This window comes from Zingiber officinale, chromosome 5A (genome assembly GCF_018446385.1).
Source record: "Zingiber officinale cultivar Zhangliang chromosome 5A, Zo_v1.1, whole genome shotgun sequence".
NCBI classification, from domain to species: domain Eukaryota; kingdom Viridiplantae; phylum Streptophyta; class Magnoliopsida; order Zingiberales; family Zingiberaceae; genus Zingiber; species Zingiber officinale.
In genome coordinates this window covers 65,566,835-65,581,332 of record NC_055994.1, presented here as the reverse complement: position 1 = coordinate 65,581,332, position 14,498 = coordinate 65,566,835, and positions in this window count along the sequence as shown.

Below are 14,498 nucleotides of genomic sequence, written 5' to 3'. Positions count from 1 at the left end.
GAGAGAGGGCCGACCACAATGAGGAGCTCCACCAAGAGAATAAGAATTGATGTGTCATGAGACCTCTCCTCCCCTTCTTTTAGATTACTTGCCCAAGGCAAATAAGGAAAGACTTTTTACAAAAATTAAAATTTTCCTCTTGTTTTTCCTTTTTCCTTTTTATTTTTCCTTTTCTTTCCTCTTGATTGATTCAATCACCAAATCAATGATTGGATGATCTATTGATTGACCGACTCCTTGCTTGGGCACCAAGCAAGGGTGGCCGACCACTTAAAAGGAAGGAAATACATACTTTTGTAAAAATTTTATAAGCAAAGAAGAAAAGTTCTTATAAAATTTTACAAGCTCTTTTTTAATTTCCCAATGTGGATGTTAAAAAAGGAAAATTTTAAAAATTAAAACAAAGTTTTAAAATTTAAAACTTCTCTTCTAAAATTTCCTTTTAACATGGTTACAAAAATTAAAAAGATTTAAAATTTAAAACTTCTCTTCTTTTTTTTTTAAAACCATAAGGATGGTTAAAAAAGGAAAGTTTTAAAACTTTTAAACTTTCTTTAAACCATGTGACCTAATTCAAATAAGGAAAGTTTTATATTTTAAAAACTCTCTTTTAAAACTTGTAATTTTCTACAAAGAGAAGATTTTAAAAATTCAAAACACCCCTCCTAATTTGACATATCATGGCCGGCCCCTCTTTGCTTTGACACTAAGCAAAGGGTCGACCCCTTTGTGAAGGAGATTGGCCGGCCCCTTTGGCTTGGTCACCAAACCATGGGCCGACCACTTCTTGGACACCAAGAAGGGCTTTATATGGGTGGACTTGAGGCTTTAATGAGGCTACGATAGGGACCTAGAGGAGAAATTAGTTTTGGCCTTCTGATGAGCTTGAGTATCCCGTGTTCGTCCCGAACACACAACTCAAGTTCATCAATAATAACTCATTCTACTAGAGAGTTATTATTGCACTACCGCACTAATCCCATATTACATTATGGACTCCTTCATATATGAGTGTGTTAGTCTCCCTGTGTTTAAGATAACGAATGCCCACTAATTAAGTAAGTTACTGACAACTCACTTAATTAATATCTAGCTCCAAGAGTAGTACCACTCAACTTCATTGTCATGTTGGACTAAGTCCACCTGCAGGGTTTAACATGACAATCCTTATGGGCTCCTCTTGGGGACATTCTCAACCTAGATAACTAGGACACAGATTCCTTCTATAATCAACAACACACACTATAAGTAATATCATTTCCCAATTTATCGGGCCTATTGATTTATCGAACTAAATCTCACCCTTTGATAAGTTAAAGAAATAAATACTAAATATATGTGCTTGTTATTATATTAGGATTAAGAGCATACACTTCCATAATAACTAAGGTCTTGTTCTTTGATTAAGTCAGTATAAAAAGAACTTACCAAAAATGGTCCTACTCAATACACTTAGAGTGTACTAGTGTAATTTATTAGTCAAGATAAATTAATACCTAATTACACTATTACTATTCCAATGGTTTGTTCCTTTCCATCTTAGTCATGAGCAACTGTTTATAATTTATAAAGAACTGATAACATGATCTTCTGTGTGTGACACCACACACCATGTTATCTACAATATAAATTAATTGAACAACTACACTTAACAAATAAAATGTAGACATTTGACCAATGTGATTTTTTTTATTTCATAAATAAATGTTTACAAAAGCTAGGATTTTAGTATACACTCTAACACACGACAAGTGTGGCAACGAACATGGAGTCATGGGTTGGTTAGGGGATCTGTATGCCTAGAATGTGGGATGATTCACCTAAATCCTTCATTGAGAAACAAGTCCCTAGCCAAGTCTTGACAGACTGTAGCAAAGGGATGTATTTCCCAATGAGTAGTATGTCATCCACATACAATATGAGGAAGACAACTATGTCCCCTATAACCTTCTTGTAGACACAAGGTTCATCTTCATTCTTGATGAAATCAAACTATTTGATCACATCATCGAATCGAAGATTCCAGCTCCAAGAAGCTTGCTTTAGTCCATAAATGGACCTATGCAACTTGCATACTCTGCTAGTATGCTGTGGATCTACAAAACCCTCAGGTTGTGTCATGTACACATCCTCGAGCATGTTTCCATTCAGAAACACGGTTTTGACATCTATCTGCCAGATCTCATAATCGTGGTACGCTACAATAGCAAGCATGATCTGAATGGACTTAAACATCGCAACTGGAGAAAAGGTTTCATCATAGTCAATACCATGAATCTGCTTGAAACCTTTAGCTACCAAGCGACCCTTATAAATAAGTCCATCCATGTCAGTTTTTCTCTTAAAGACCCACTTACACCCAATGGGTTTTACCCCTTCAGGTGGATCAACCAAAGTCCATACTTGGTTAGTGTACATGGATTCCATCTCAGATCTCATGGCCTCTAGCCATTTCTCAGAATCTGGTCTCATCACAGCTTCCTGATAGGAGGTGAGCTCATCCTCTATGAGCACAACGTTATCATGGTCAGACAAGAGAAATGAATATCTCTCAGGCTGACGACGTGCCCTATCAGACCTACGAAGAGGTATGTCTACTTGAACTGGTTGTTGTTCCTCAACTCCTTATGGAACAACATCATCCACAACACTTTATGGTTCTAGTTCAACTTTCATCGAGGCTTCAGTGTTATTGTTCGTATCTTGAACTTCTTCAAAATCGAACGTACTCCCACTAGTCTTTCTAGAAACAAAATCCCTTTCTAGAAATACCCCAGTCTTAGCCACAACTACCTTGTGTTGACTTGAAATGTAGAAGTAATATCCCTTAGTTTCCTTGGGATATCCGATAAAATAACACTTGTCGGATTTGGGTCCCAATTTGTCCGAGACTTGACGTCTAACGTAAGCCTCATAACCCCAAATCCTCATAAAAGACACCTGACATCTCTCCCAGTCCATATCCTATATGGTGTCCTTATTACAGCCTTAGATGGAACTCGGTTGAGAATGAAGGCTGCTGTATCTAGAGCATAGCCCCAAAAGAATGTAGGAAGATTTGTGTGACTCATCATAGATCGTACTATATCTAATAGGGTACGATTCCTCCTTTCAGATACACCATTCCACTGTGGTGTTCCAGGAGGAGTGAGTTGGGATAGAATCCCACACTCAGCTAGATAGTCACGAAACTCATGGCTAAGGTATTCCCCACCTCGATCTGATCGAAGTATCTTAATACTCTTGCCAAGCTGGTTTTGTACTTCATTCTTGAATTCTTTGAACTTTTCAAAGGATACTGATTTATGTGTCATCAGGTACACATAACCATATCTATTGAAGTCATCAGTAAATGTAATGAAGTACCTATAACCACCTCTAGCAGTGACATTGAAAGGGCCACACACATCACTATGTATAAGACCTAACAAGTCAGTCGCTCTCTCACTGTGTCTACTAAAGGGAGTCTTGGTCATCTTGCCTAGTAGGCATGACTCGCATGTCTCATATGATTCAAAATCAAATGAGTCCAGCAAACCATCTTTATAGAGCTGGGATAAGCATTTGTCATTTATATGACCTAAGCGACAGTGCCAGAGATAGGTTTGGTTCATATCATTTGACTTGAACATCTTGGTACTTATGTTATAGATAGGGCTCTCAAGGTCTAGAATATAGAGTCCGTTCATCAGAGGTGCACTATAATAGAACATATCATTTAAATAAACTAAACAACATTTGTTCTTTATTATAAATGAAAACCCTTTCTTATCCAAATAAGAAACTGATATAATGTTCTTAGTCAAAGCAGACACATAACAACAATCATCCAACTCTAATATAAGCCCAGAGGGCAGAGATAGAAAATAAGTCCCTACAGCAACAGTAGCAACCCGTGCTCCATTGCCTACGCGTAGGTCCACCTCGCCCTTGTCAATGTCCTGCTATTTCTCAGCGCCTGTACATGAGTACAAATGTGAGAAGCACATCCGGTATCTAATACCCATGATGAAGAAATAGATAGATTGACTTTTATAACATATATACCAGAAGTGGAAGTCTCACTTCTCTTCTTCTTAAGATCTTCCAGGTACACTTTGCAGTTCCTCTTCTAGTGTCCGGTCTGACCGCAGTGGAAGCAGGTAGCATCCTTGGCGACCCCTCCTTTAGGCTTTAGTGCTTTGCCTTTGCCCTTGGCTTGGGACTTTCCCTTGCCTTTAGGCTTGTCCTTGCCCTTGTGTTTCTGAACTATCAGAATAGAGTTGGGCTTAACCTTCTTAAGGTTGAGCTCAGCAGTTCGTAATATACTAAGCAGTTCGGGCAGTGGCTTGTTGATAAGCGAATCTGTCACACCCGCTAATCAAATTGTACAAATGTATATTCCACTGAACCCCTTAATTTCATAATAATGTTGTAGTAACGAGCCCAGGATCGATCTCTCGAGGAACAAACGGTAGAATGTAATCTTAGGATCGTATTTATTCCTATTTTTGGGGTTTTTAATATGAAAATGGGGGTTTGAACTTTAAATCTAAATCTAACAAAGGAAAAGCACAACAAATAAGAAATTAATCTAATGCATAAATGAAACCCTAACTATGTGCCAATAATCAAATCACAACACATTGTCACCCTACGTGTGATTAAACCATCAACACATACTTAAACTAAATATGAAATAACGAGACACAATTGAATTCTAACCTAAAGCAGAATTTAAACCCTAATTTAAAACTTAACAACTAACTAAGCATCAAACAAGAATTAAACTAAATGTATCAATGAAATTACAACTACCAAACATGAATTAAACTTCAACAAAACAAAGAAATGCTAAATTGCAATGATAAGAACTTAACAAACATAAAAGGAATCTGTTCTAAGCTATAAAAAATAGTAACCAAGCTAAATAAACCCTAACCGATCCAACTCACAACCAATCTCACCAAACTTCACACTCTTGCCGTCACACAAGAGTGCCAAAGTCGAGACCACCCAACTCTGGACCTCAGTGAAGACTCTCAATGGCGTCTCATTTCAAGGAGTGCTCAACAACGTCGACGAACCACCCCCGACGAGCTAGAACAACCCGGAACCCCATGAATGACCGAAAATCTGGATTTCTGCTACCCGGAGCTCTCTGGACTTGGGATGATGTTGTGGACTGTGGATGGGCATCGGATGAAGCTCAATAACGCCAGCGGACCACCTCCAAGCGTTACTGATGGGGATCGGAGTCACCGATTGGAAGACCACCTCCAAATCGGGCTGGAACAGAGAGATGCCGAGGGAGAAATTCCGCCGGAGGAAACACCCTCCGATGGCTCCAGAAGATCGGGATGACGCCGCCGAGAAGTTCTCCACTAAGGTTGAAGCTCGGGAAATGGATTGGAGAAGGAAAAGGATCAAAATCCCAGCAAAAGCTCACCGCAGGACGCGCAGCTACGTGAGGAGATCCAAGAAGGCACTGTATCACTGTAGCTTCTCTTTTGAATCAGATCTGGATTTGATCAGACGACTGAGATTGATTTGGAGCTAAATCAACGGTGAAAGTTTGCCCAAAATCCGATCTGAAGATACTGATCTTGCTCTAGGGTCTGGATCTACTCTCCCTTAAGTCGGATCGACCAGATCATCACTGGATGGCCCAGATCTGCCCTGTATTCAATGAACGGTCCCGATTAATTCGGGCTGGATCAATGGCTAGATGAGCTCAGATCTGGATTAAAACGTCTAGATCTTCATCAATAGTTCAGATCTACTCTCCATTAGGTTGGATCGGCCAGATCTTCAACGGATGGTACAGATCTCTCCTATTCTTGATAAACGACCCATCATGCTTCAAAGCTTGATCTTCTCGTTTGAACTCCGATTCGAGCCCAATTTCGGGCCAAATAGATCCAAATCTAAGATCCTTTGATGCATACAAAATAAGAATCAAATATTAGCATCAAATAACACAAAAATATAATAATTTGTAATTAGGTCCAAAATAGATACAATGCACAAAATATGATGTAACCATGATTTAAACCTATAAAATCAACATCAAACCATGCATATATGAATCAAAATAATGCAATAAAATCATGGTTATCAAATCCCCCACACTTAGTCTTGAACGTCCCGTAAAAGTAAAGAAAACTCAAAATCATCTCCATAGAAAATTCCCTAGCAATATCTAAAAAATAGTAAAAAGAATTTAACTAAGATCATCTAAAGATCACTAACAATCATGAATACAATCCAAACAATAATCAGTAGGTATGGTAGTTTCAATCCAATCGAAAAAATTTAGCAAGTTGCATCTCACAAGTAATTTACCTAATCTATCTCTCACACTCAAGCATGTGTATAAGTGGAGCTCACTCAATGCAACTCACAACATTTCACTACCATATGCTTGCTTATTTTCTACTTCTCCACCACTATAAAACATAGCATACATGAATCAAAAGGAATTTATCATCAAGAATTGAAATGGAAGCAAAAAGAACAAGTGAAGTGAATGTAGTAGGCAAAAGAAAAGAATTCAATGAAAAATTGAGAAGATGAGAGTATTGGAGGAATATACTTGATGAGTTAACCAATTTGATGTGTAAAGAGATGAATACCATTTGTTGTTACCAATTCAAAATATCAAACTAACCTCCCCTTCAATTTGATGGCAAACAAAGAATCTTGATACTCTATCTTCCACTTGATACTCTCTTGGTGTGCCAAATTTTTTTTTTCTCACTGTTTTTGCTCTTTTCCCACTTCAATTCTAGCATTTGAAACTCAAATCATCTCAAATCAACTAATGGATAAGAAATCCCTCCCCCACACTTAAAACATTATCCGTCTCGGACAAAGGAATACATCATGTATTTGCAACTCTTTAACTACTGTTTCTTGTCTCCAATCTGCAACTTTTCCCTTCTTTACTTTCTCTTTTTCTGTTCTTCTATTCTTTCGGAACTTAAGTAGTCAAGAGATATGATTCCAAACCTTAACTCCAGCAAAAGCTCAGATCATATCAGCAAGAAGTAGAATATCAGAACTAAACAGCATTAAACAGGATTCAGAAATCAACAATGTCAATAACTGTAGATTGAATTCCAGTTGTAATTTGTCAACAACAGCTCAAAGAAACAGCATTAAACAAGATTCCAACTTCAGATATCCAGAAATCAGCAACTCTTAGAAATTCCTACACAATAACTAAAATTCTCTTTCAGGTTCATAATTACTCCACCTCAACTAAGGAAGATGTGAGCTTGGAAGAGGGAATCATTTGACACTCATAACAGTGCTGATCAAAAATAGAATAAAGGATTGGCACAAAACTTGTATCAAGCATGTCATTGTTTAAGATTTTGGTCCTGCAGCCTCAATTTTCTGTAGATTCTTATCTCTGCATTTGCAAATTTCTGCCTTTCTCAATAAACCTCTTCTACTGCAGATTTCAGGACCTTGTAACTGTCCAGAACAAGCAATGTTCAGCAAACCAAATTGCTGAAATTTGATATCAGACAACATCTTTCAGCAATTCATTCCAAGCAATTGCTATTGATAAGCTGTAGAATCATTATTGAATTTAGTCCCAACCTTGAGAGAAAGTAACATTCAAAGACAAAGGACTAACAAGAACTTCATTTGAAATCTATTTCCTGGAAAAAAAAACTGCATATTAGTTTAGCAACAAAATTCTCTTCAATCTAAAGCATTTTCAGCAGCACTTCTTCAATTCGAATTTGGATTCTTGATTCTGGAATTTAGTTACAGTCAACAAATTGATTGTTATAGTGTCTAAATGTTGGCCTCTTAAGAAGTTTCCAACTTCCAAATTAGAAAGTATCAAAGGCCACTACTGTTACAGGTGCAATATCAAGAATCAGCTGTGAAGGAAATGAAATCTTGGTACTGGAATGTGATTTCCATAAGTTCACACGTGCAACAACTCAGCAACTTCCTCTCCTGTATATCTTCTCATTGCTCAGCTTATAGCATTCTCCATTCCTGCACATATTAGATGGCCCAACATATAATCTCTTCAATTTCTCAATTCACAGAACCTTATTACAGATTCTGTCCAGCAGGTTGTGAAGAAATGGAAAGGAAGTGAACAACATCTAGATAATCACAATAGTCTTTACATCCCATTCTAAACCAATCTACAGCATCTAGATTTAGCAATCACTTCACTTTGAATTCCTGCATTTCTGCACATATTGAGGTTCTGAAAATTTCAGCTGGAATTCTGGATTCTGGAAATCAGCAATTCAGACTTCAATTCATCTAGAATTCAGCTATAATCAACATAGTTCCAACAACTTCAATTGATTCTGATTTCTCATTTATGTTTCTTGTTTCTTGCACATCAGATTTTTTTTTCTTCTGAATTCTTGCTGTCTAATAGCTTCTCTGTTCCTTCATTCTTTAGTTATTTACCACTGCAATCTACTTAGGCACCAGCATGCTCCATCAAATTCACAGAAAAACTACTGATTTTGCCCTGGCAAAATCTTGTCAATAAATGAATACCACTTAACAATTCATTTACAAAGTTTGGTGTTCAAAGAGACTACACCATGTAATGATGGACACTTAAATTCTCAATACTTCTGGACGAAAACATCTTGACTGCTGATCAAGATCAGCAAGAAGAAATGAATCTGAACTTTGAATATGGTTCAGAAATCTTGGGTTTTCAGACTTAAATTCTGAGTTTGAATTTAAAGGAATGTATAGTTTCAAGTATGGATGTGTAGTTTCAGATGTCTTCTCTCGGATTCACATCCAAAGAATTCAGAAAAACAAGTTCAATGAATCAAACTAGTTCAGAAATAGCATAAGTTCAGAAATTCCAATCCGTTCCACTCCTGTTATGATCACAGAATTCAGCACTACATTCTGATTGCAGAAATAGAATTCTGAGACTTTTCTCCTTCTTCTTCTCTTAAACACACTAATTAGTGGGTCCAGACTTAACTTTAGTTCGTTTCAGAATTTGGAAGTCCAAAGATCTTTGCCTTGAACCATGAGGATTTAAACTTGGTAAAGGGTTCCATTTAGTACTGTAATAATTGGCGCTTCACTTGGAAACAATGTTGATCAAAACAACATCAACTCTTGCAGTAATTCAGTGTTAACTTCCAGTTTTCTCAAAGTTTACGTCTAATATTCTGACACTGAGGTTGAAAAATCAGAATTCTGAATTTGAGTTTCTTTGGTGCTTGTTCCTTTTCCTGTTGGAAAATCAGAATTCCCTTGATTGAGAGGTTCTAAAACTGAATTCTGGTTTTCCAGATTTCAGTTCCAGCAATTAGATAGTTTCAGAATTCGTTGAGGTCATAGAAGGCTGAAATACCATTTGTTCTGCTTCATTCAGGACTTAACTCTGATTTCTTCCGTGTTTAGATGTTGCTCCTAATCTTTTGATACACCTTTGATACAAAGTTCAACACTTCTCGTTTCCTGCAGTTGTCCTAATTCTGTACTCCACTTTATTTCTGTATATTTCTTGTTGGATTTAACCTATAGCCAGTCCTAACCATAATCTCTTTCAATTGCACAGGTTTTTAACTCTGCAAATTCAGGAACTGATACTACTACAGAGTAGATTTTCAGTTTGTAGACTTAATTTTGTATTTCTGATTTGTATCCAATTCCTTGTCTAAAAATGCTAATGTTAAGTCATACAAAAATTAAGCTTCAATTGAAATTGTCAATGTCAAAGATTGCCATTCATTCATTCAGCTGCAATTCCTTAAACCCTGATTCAACATTTTTTTTTAAGTCCCAGCAATAGAAACTTAAGCAGCAACTCATAAGAAGGATGGATTCTGCCCTTCAGACTGATTCAAAGGATTAATTATGGTTCAATTCTACAACAAAAGATTTCTGATACCATCTATACTTCACACTTCATCTTAATTTTGATGTGTATATCTTAATTGGTTCACCCATCAATTAACTCCCAGTAAGTCAGAAATCTTCACTGGATCAGCTTCAATGAAATTACAGAAATCTTCACTGGATCAGCTTCAATGAAATTACAGAATCTAGAATCTCTGCATTTAAACTCCAGAATTTTAGAACTTTGAATCAGGATTTACAGAATTCTGAAATTTGTATCAATTTATCACTGTTTATCCATAAAAAAATTTCAATACTTCTTCATCTTGTCTCTTAAGACCCTTTGCAATGCATAATTGAGGGACTTACAGGTTTCAGCATCTCCAAATAACTACAATTCATGTCCCAATTTGGCACAAATCTGCAATATCACTTGTGCTGTATAATTCTGCATTTCTGAATTCTGCATTATTTTCATTTCTATCCTTGCAGCAAACGTTTCCTTTCGTTTACATTTGTTCCATTCCCGATCAGGCATTCCATTTCTTGGATTGAACATCACTTCTCAACATCACTGTCTTCTCTATTCTTATCATTCAACCCATTTCAGCTTTTCAATTACTATCCAGTGTCATTGTCATTCCATCTTGTAGTGTTAAAATGAATTTTGTTAGAAGCTACTGACGCCAACATTCCATTTGTTTCTTCACATTATAAAACTTCCTCCAAGATTCTTCCTTCCTTGATATCATTTCTGAAATTTTGATACTCCATAGCCCTCAACTTTTACAGCTTTCAGCTTATCAGAATTGCATAATTCTGTCTTTCTCTTTCAGAATTCTGACTTCCGGATTGGTAACTGGATATCCACATCTAATGTTACTACTTTCTCACTTCAAGCTTCAACAACTTATTCCCATAAAACTTTAGCAATTATTAAGTCAAATGATAGCTTGATTGCCAATTGATGCTAGAAACAGTTACAGTAAAATCAATTAGAAAGCTTGCTGCAAATTCAAAATTCTACACTTTTGATACCATCCAAATTCTATCCAGCAGGTTTGAAAAGAATGGAAAGGAGATAAACAACAATTGCTTCTGGAAATACAAGAGTTGCAATTAATTCCCAAGGACTTTAAGGGCTAGTGATGAAAAATTTGCACACACTTGATACCACATGTGACATTGAATCTGTTTCTAGCTTTTCATCTCACTGTTTTAAGTTCCAATTGCTGCCCTTTCCTTCAACTTTTCAGAGTAATTGACGCTATGCTCACATGCTTCATTAGTGGAATTACACCCACCAATTAAATTCTGAATTCTGGTCCATTAAAATCAAATTTCAGTTGCTACAAAAGCTACCTGTTTTTGCATTTCTGTGTCCAGAAAAAGTTTCTGATCTCTACAGAATTGAATTGCTTAATTAAAGACCACCATAGTATCAATTCTAGAATTCCAAACTGTTTTGACAGAATTTCCCAACAGCTGTCTCTGAAACTCTCTACAAGTCATCCTGAAATTGTCTACTTCCATACATTAATTCAGTATCATTTTGTTGCTTCTTTTGTCCATCTTATGATCTTCTTACAGGAAAAGTTTTCTGATTGTAATTCAGCATCTTTAAGTCCCAGCAACAAAATTTGAGTAGCACTCAGCAGCAGATGACTTTCAGAATTCAGATTCTGATAAATGACACTTCATTTATGCAACTATTAACTCGACTTAAGCACACCATAATAGAATTTTGGTAACTTTAAGATCTTCAATTCTACATTTCCAAGTTCTGTTTTTTTAAAAAAAAATTTGCAGATCTCATGCCATTCAGATTTAAAGAACTAAAATCAGAACAAAATTAGAACTGATTTTGGCACAAACAATCCACAAAATGGCACACTCACAACCTTGATTCAACCCTTGTATCAGATCTTCAAGTGCATAATTTTCAGTTTCATTCTCATCTCTACAGGATTTAGCATATCAACATCTTCTTCCCACAAATGTCCCCCAAAGTTTTGAATGTATCAACATAGTATCAAGACTTAAAATTCTAAGCCATTGAAACTTACTCTTAACATGATAAAACTCAAAATATGGATACATTTAGCATAAAACATTTAGAGCCATTCATTCACAACCAAATTTCCAGAATTTTACACCATAAACACCTCCTAAAATCAGCCCTTGCTCAAATAATTTCCAAACCTTGATCCATTTCTGGATTGTACAGAATTCATACACCTCCCCCACACTTCAATCTTTGCCCATCATTGAACAATCTAACTCATCAAGATAGTCAACCATAACTCTCAATGAAATAGAGCAAGCAAAGGTAATTAAGAATTAGAATGCTAGATGAGAATGTTTCAAGAAAATTGTGGAGAAAGAATTGGGAAATAAGGGAACAAGAATGAAAAATATCCTTCATTTCCATGCACACAAATGCTATTGTGACTTTGAAAAGAAATTAAGCAAGTTCTAGAGTTCAATTGTTGTAAGTGCATGCCACACAAAAGAAAATAATGAAGTATAGGCTAAAAGTGGACCTCACTAGGTATTTTCATGCAATCAAACTTAATTAATCAAATTGGAATCCACTACCTCATTAACCAAAATCATGTAAGTAGAGTATCCAATCATGTCCCATGACCTAAAATTGATGGTCCAATTTAAGAAACTTTTACCATCTTAGAAATATTACTAATCAATTCCATAGAGACTTTTATTCAAAATGAAAATGCTATGTATACCAAACTAAATGCAAAGTATGGAAGTAATATGCAATTGCTAAGTATGAAACTAAAGAAACATATAAAGAATTTATTAGATAAAAACTAAACACAAAGCATGAATTAAAATGCAAAAACAAGAAAAATTGGAAACACTCCCCTTTCATTTCCCGGTGGTTGAAGAAGATTCAAAAGAAGAAGCCACCCCGGTAATGGAGTAATCGTGGTTCTACTCAAATTCTTCTTATTACTCATTTTTCCTTTCAAAATTCTCTCTGGAGGTCTGAGGCGGTTCAGTTTAAGTACCCACTCCAGAAGCTTGTATTCTCCTACAACATTATTAAAAGAAAAGACCTCCCATACACATGTGGGATAAAAAGAAAATAGGAGAGCATTAGTGTGGGTAGAAAATATATCAAGAAATGATTCACATCTAATAAAATCGATAAATGGTACCTCTATGAAATTTTCTGATGTATCACAAACAATACTTACCTTATCATATTGAAAGGTACTTGGAGTGGTGATTATTACCTCTTCCTCATCAAGTAAATGCTCAGACTCTAGTTCTGGTGAGTGTACAACTTCATGTAGTGATTTTTTGGTGCTTGGCTCCATAGCACAAGTTCCTACACTTACATCTTCAATTCTTGGTGATTCTTGAGGTAATGCTTCCAGTAAGCATTCCCCTACACTTAAATCATCTTCTTCAATTAAATCTTCATTTCCTTCATCATTAACAACATCTAGAGCAACATCATTAGTAGAATCAAAAGTATGATCAACTACATCATCACAACAATAAAAAGTACTTAAAGAATCTAATGAAGAAGTAGATGCAGTGTCAGGCCTGACAAGAGCTCCACAGTCCAACTCCTCACTGGCGTTTTGTGCTTGTAACTGATTAATGGATGATGCAATTTGATCCAATTGTAACTGTATGTTCTGTATCCTTGAAAATTGTTGTTCTTGATGCTCACTCATTTGTTGAATAACTTCATTGCATTTCCATATTGATTCTTCAATTTGTTCTTGTGCTTCCTCATATTGATATTCAGGCGCATAAATCTCAGTCTGAGGCTGATAGTAATAACTCTCCCTCTAATCTCCAAAATACGGATAATATGGATCCATGGTCAAATAAAATTTCCTGTTCTTACACTGAAATACTAGCAAATAAAATCAGAAGACTCAGGAACAAATAAAATCAAACACATGGATATATAATCATGAAAGCAATCAAACAACAAAATTTCTAGGTTTTCCAAAATAAAAACAATCCTAAAATTATCAAACATTGCATATTATCCCCGGCAACAGCGCCAAAATTTGATAAGCGAATCTGTCACATCCGCTAATCAAATTGTACAAATGTATATTCCACTGAACCCCTTAATTTCATAATAATGTTGTAGTAACGAGCCAAGGATCGATCTCTCGAGGAACAAACGGTAGGATGTAATCTTATGATCGTATTTATTTCTATTTTTGGGATTTTTAATATGAAAATGGGGGTTTGAACTTTGAATCTAAATCTAACAAAGGAAAAGCACAACAAATAAGAAATTAATCTAATGCATAAATGAAACCCTAACTATGTGCCAATAATCAAATCACAACGCATTGTCACCCTACGTGTGATTAAACCATCAACACACACTTAAACTAAATATGAAATAATGAGACACAATTGAATTCTAACCTAAAGCAGTATTTAAACCCTAATTTAAAACTTAACAACTAACTAAGCATCAAACAAGAATTAAACTAAATGTATCAATGAAATTACAACAACCAAACATGAATTAAACTTCAACAAAACAAAGAAATGCTAAATTGCAATGATAAGAACTTAACAAACATAAAAGGAATCTGTTCTAAGCTATAAAAAATAGTAACAAAGCTAAATAAACCCTAACCGATCCAACTCAC